This window comes from Hyperoodon ampullatus, assembly GCF_949752795.1.
Source record: "Hyperoodon ampullatus genome assembly, chromosome: 15".
NCBI lineage: Eukaryota > Metazoa > Chordata > Mammalia > Artiodactyla > Ziphiidae > Hyperoodon > Hyperoodon ampullatus.
In genome coordinates this window covers 63,351,656-63,357,655 of record NC_136928.1, presented here as the reverse complement: position 1 = coordinate 63,357,655, position 6,000 = coordinate 63,351,656, and the positions used below count along the sequence as shown (strand labels likewise).

At 38.2% G+C, this 6,000-nt stretch overlaps 1 protein-coding gene across 3 annotated transcripts in view; it reads left to right on the top strand.

Annotated features, from left to right (window-relative positions):
- Positions 1–685: 685 nt before the first annotated feature.
- The window catches only part of SLC30A6 (solute carrier family 30 member 6), a gene marked incomplete at its 3' end in the record, with an annotated part of 31,221 nt that continues 25,906 nt past the window's right edge, over positions 686–6,000 (top strand). For all 3 annotated transcript variants that reach the window (XM_079720673.1, XM_079720672.1, XM_079720671.1), the window contains exon 1: positions 686–766. The remainder of the gene's footprint in view (positions 767–6,000) is intronic.

Genomic DNA, 6,000 nt, shown 5'->3' with positions numbered 1-6,000 from the left:
ATTGAATAACTCATACTTTCTCCCACTGATACTGGATACTACCTTAATCACAGGCTAATTTCCTATGTGTGCTTGAGCTCTCCTTTATGTTAAGGCTTTCTTACATGGTTTCCTGAACTTGAGTGGTAAATCCCACTGTAATCACCACTCAGTCTCTTCTCTCATTGGTAACCCCACTGCCATGACCTTTCTCTGCTAGTACCATACTGTGTACTAGCAGGGACCATGGAAGCTAGCTAGGATGCCAGATACTTTGAATGCCTGAGGGAGAAACTCAGAGGTTTTCCTGTAATAATAGTTGCCAAACTTTTCATATATAAAGCTTTAATTAGGTAAATTGTAATAATTTCTTTCCAGTAGAGCTATATTGGCAAACTGGTTCAAAATTGCCTAATCCATTAAAAAAAAAAAAAAGAGTTTGATCTAGGGCTAAAATGCCTGGGTTTGAATTCCTGCTCAGCCATTACTAGCATTGTGTGCTTAGACAATTTACTAAAAATTGTTTCCACCACATAGATGATTGTGAGTCTTAAATAGGTAAATACATGCAAAGTGTCTAGAATAATTGCTTGGGACATAATGAGCATTCAAGAAATGTTAGTTGTTATTACTATATCGCAGGAATGAAGAAGATTAGATACTTAAACGCTGATCTGTGTACTTTTTGTTTGCTTTAAAGGGGACAATTCATCTCTTTAGAAAACCACAAAGATCTTTTTTTGGCAAGTTATTGCAGGAATTTAGACTTGTAGCAGCTGATCGAAGGGTAAGTTATTTTTATTCCTTAACCCTAATTTTAATTATTGCACAAACATAACATTGAAGAAAGGTAATTTTTAAGGCAAATAGAAATCACTCTTGATCCATCACATTGTTTTCATTTTTTTATGTTTGATAAGTAATTTTTAATGTAAAATTACAGTACTTTAGTATACAGTTGTTTTGCCTGGGAGGAAGCTAGGCTTTGGTTAGTTTCTATTCTAATTCTAAAGAATTTTGAAGAAAAATTGTTTGGTGATAGCCTTATGTTGTTAGTTTTTTTAGCAAATTACGTGGGTGTGGTCTGAAGCCACGTTTTCTCATTTTTAATGTAAGGCAGAAAAAATAAGTTATGCTTTGAGACTATAAATAGACAATTGATAGATACCCTTTTTGGTCACCAATGTAGACCTTCTAGTTATTATTCTGTTTTCATTGTTCTCATTATTGTCTTATACTGTAAGCTCCCTGAGGGCAGTGACTATGTCTCTTTTGCTCACTTTTTTTTTTTAAACATCTTTATTGGAGTATAATTGCTTTACAATGTTGTGTTAGTTTCTGCCATATAACAAAGTTAATCAGCTATACGTATACATATATCCCCTCACTTTTTTAATAAAAGTACAAAATAAGCACCCAACAAATATTTGATGAATTTTAAATAATCCTAGCTTCAATGTAACATAATAAGCAGTAGCAATGATATTGATGACGTATTATAATACTAAACTAAAGACTTCTTTTCTTTGTTTTTTACCACTGTATCTCCTGTTTCTAAAACCTTGGGATATGGTCAGAACTCATTAATTCTAGTATTTGGAAATATTGTCATCTCTGAATGTTAAACTCTAAGAGCCACAGGTAGGAAACTTATCTGCTTCTTTTGTATCTAGTCATTTAAGATGATCTCTTTTTTTTTTTAATATTTATTTATTTATTTGGCTGTATCAGGTCTTAGTTGTGGCACACAGGATCTTTTATTGCAGCGTGCAAGCTTAGTTGCCCCGTGGCATGTGGGATCTTAGTTCCCCAACCAGGGCTCGAACCCGAGTCCCCTACATTGGAAGGTGGATTCTCTTTTTTTTTTTAAGTGTTTTTTGGGTTTTTTGATTTATTTATTTATTCATTTATTTTTGGCTGTGTTGGGTCTTCATTTCTGTGCGAGGGCTTTCTCTAGTTGTGGCAAGCGGGGGCAACTCTTCATCGCGGTGCATGGGCCTCTCACTGTCGTGGCCTCTCTTGTTGCGGAGCACAGGCTCCAGACGCGCAGGCTCAGTACTTGTGGCTCACGCGCCCAGTTGCTCCATGGCACGTGGGATCCTCCCAGACCAGGGCTCGAACCCGTGTCCCCTGCATTGTCAGGCAGACTCTCAACCACTGTGCCACCAGGGAAGCCCCGGAAGGTGGATTCTTAACCACTGGACCACCAGGGAAGTCCTTCGGATGATCTCTTGAGAACAGATAGTTACAGCTTTATGATGTTGATGGAAAGCAACTATATTGCAGGAGGAAGCAGCAAGTTCTTTAACAGTACACGTCATTGAAGCATAGTATACCACAGAATAGGTAGTAGGAACAAAACCAGTATAGGAACACCTGAATTGTACAGATAACCTCTATCATACTTTAAATCTCAAGAGGTACACTTGGCTCATCTCTTCATTGCTTTTCCTGTCTTAGTTCTTGGTGATTTCATATTTCATGTGGAAGATCCTTACCTCTCAGTTCCTCACCACAAATAATCTTGTCCTGTATCCCTCCCAACCATCCACTCCTATGATCATACCATAAACCTTATCATTTATAATAACTATATCCTCCCATTGTCTCAATTTAAGCACTTTACTCATCAGTCACTATCCCTTGTCTTTCCAGTTCACTCCTATTACTAGGACCTCCAGTCCATTGACTCTGCTATATTTTCACTATTTTTCACCTCTCTTATCCTCATTTACTTACTTATCAATTTAGATTCTCTGGTCCATCATTTTCATTTTCTTGCATATGCCTTCAACTCCTTTGTGCCCCTCTTCTGTTTATCATACTTCCTTGGCAAATCCTTAACCTCATTAAGTCCACTTTTTTCCTACTCTGTACCTGCATGCAAGCAACTGAACGTAGCCTTAAAAAAAACACAAAACCATGCTGACTGGTCTCACTTTAAATTCATGATCAAGTATGCCATTAGTGTGGCCCATACTATATGTTCCTAGTTTATTCCGTTTCCAGTTTCCTAAGTGACAGTTTCATACCATTTTCTTTCACTTCTGTCCTCAAACTCCCAAAAGCTTATTCATCCCCACTCTAACCTTCATCTTCCTTCCTGTTTCGCTGAGGGAAAAGAAGTAATCAGGAGCAAACTTCCGCATCCTGTCACTAGCATATCTACCAACACTCTGCCTGCCCTCCTATTTTGTGAATGAACTGTCTGATCTGCTATATAAGGCCAATTCTTCCATTGTTGCCTACTCAAAGACAGCATTCCTATAATGGTTCCTTCTGTCTCTTGCATTGTTGTTCCTTCTTGAATCATTCTCCTTCTTCTTGCATCATAATTACATGCCATATATTCCACTCTCAGCTACTGCTTCCTTTCTCTGCTTCTTTTTATACAAAAGTACTTAGAAGAATTGTCTTTACTCTTTGTTCACTTTCTCTTCTCCCTGTTTCTATTCAACAAAAGCAGTCTGATTCTAGTCCCCACTTATCCACAGAAAGAGCTTTTACAAGGTAACTAATAACTTCTGTGTTCCAAAAGCAGTGGTCATCCTCATTTCCCATCTTATTTGACCTTCAGTGGCATTTGATGAAAAACAGTCTCTTCCACCTTAAAGCAGTTTTATTCATTTGGACTCTGAAATGCCACTCTTGATTTTCCTCCTACTTACTTGGCCATTATTTTTAGTCTCCTTTCTTACTTTCCTCTCATCTTTCTGACCTCTTACGTTTTGGAGTGTCCCAGGGCTTATGGAGCTCTGGCCTTTATTGTTTACACTTATTCCATTTAGGTGACACTTTCATTACCATATGCTGATGACCCTATATTTATATCTCAGTCCCTATCTTCTTCCCTACCTCCAATTCCTATATATAATGGACTTCTCAACATTTTCACCTGGATATCTAATAGGCATCTCAAATTTAATATGATCAAACCTGAACTTTGATTTTCTATCACTCCTTCACTACATAGCTCAGGCCAGAAACCTTGGAGTCATCATTTTTACCCATCTCTTTCCCTCACTCCTCACATCTGCTTTATAAGTAATTCTTGCCAGCTCTATCTTCAGTATAATACTCAGAATCTGACTCTTTTAACACCTTCCTACCACATTCAAAGCCACCATCATTTCCCACATGGTTTATTGCAATCACATTCTAAATGGTCTTCATACTTACATCTTTGCCCCTATGCAGTGTATTCTACATAGGGAAGCTGAATGAGCTTTTTAAAATGAAAGCTAAGTCACTTTCCATCTCATCTGGAATACATCCCAATTCTTTTCCTGGCATACATGACACTACTTGATGTAGCCCCAGACTCCCTCTCAGCTCTCTTGTCTAGCTGTCCTCAGCCATTCTTCTATCTCAAAGAATATGCACTGTGGTTCCCATTTTCTCTCCCAGATATCTGCATGCTTAGCACCTTTGCCTCTTTCTGATTTCTGGTCACATGTCGCCTTACCAAAGGAGTCTTTTCTGACCACCCTATCTAGAAGAGCAGCTCTTCCATGTCTTCCATTTACTGTGTTCTTACTGTATTTTTTCTTCTAGCACTTACCACCACCTGACCTTATATATTTGCTTATTGTCTGTCACCTCACCTGGATTATAAGGTCCATGTTTTGTTCACTGTTGTATCTCCAGTGCCTAGAATAGTGTCTGTTACAAAATAGATACTCAAATATTTGTCGATTAATAGCTTGATTCAGCATTAGAACTGCATGCATTAAATGCTTTATCCTCCTTTTCTGACTGCTGTTGAATCCCTGTTCTGACTAGACCCCATACCCAATCATTTCATTAATGTCCTCACTAGTATTAGAGTCCCTTGTCTTGTTAACCTATCATATCAGTTCTCAAGTCTCTAACATCCCTATCTCACTTGCTTTTCTGGTTTTGCTCGTGGGTGTAGAGGAAGTTCCACAATGGTGTCTACCATAAATTCATGTTGGTAATTATTGTTCTTCTTTTTGATGATTCAATGGTATATTCACCATAACATCTATTCTGCAGATCCTCTTCCAGATTGAAGTTTCCAGTGCTACTTTATCATATCCCCTAATTTTAGGAAATGGCCTTGCTTCTTCCTTTCTAGACTGTTACCTCTGTGTTACATCACTGTCATTTCTTTCTGCCTTACAAGTTCTCTTTCTCTTCCGTTACCGTCTTACCCTTCTCACTTTCTCACAGGTGGTGTTCTTCTTTCTAGACCTATACCTTTCATCTGTATTGTAAAACCATTCTATCCCATACCATACTTGACCTTAGCAACTACATGTTTAATTTTAACACCTCCAAATAACTACCTTTTCACTAATTTATTTCACCTCTACTTTCAAACAAGCATAGGTCTCCCTTTATAGGGAGAGGAGCAGAACAAAAATAGAAAACAGTTCACTTGATCTCTTCTTCCTTTATTTTTAGAATGCTCTTCCTCGTCCCTCTAAATCCTAGCTATTTCAAGGTATATCTCAGATCCTCCCTTTTCTGTGAACTTCTAAACTGTGGTAATCTTTTCCTCTTTTGCAGTCCTATTTCATACAATTTACTTGGTAAATAACCAAGTACTGCTCTTTTTTGGTGGGTGGGTGGGCAGGGTAACTTTATTTTGATGTACCATCAAACTTACAGAAATGTTATGAGTATAAGGAACTCCCTTATACCCTTTATTCAGATTCATCAATTGCTTTACATTTTGTCCCATTTGTTTTTATCATTGTCTCTACATGTTTATAGAGACAAAATTATATTCAAATGTCAGCATATTTTCTCAACTATTTGAGAGTTTGTGTGTCAGAATTTATTTTCTCTTGAATAATTCCCCTTCTAGAATTATTCTTTTAGGCTTATATATTATTGATTTTTTTTGTGTGTGTGTGATACACGGGCCTCTCACTGTCGCGGCCTCTCCCATTGCGGAGCACAAGCTCCGGACGCGCAGGCCCAGCGGCCATGGCTCACGGGCCCAGCCGCTCCACAGCATGTGGGATCTTCCCGGACCGGGGCACAAACCCGCGT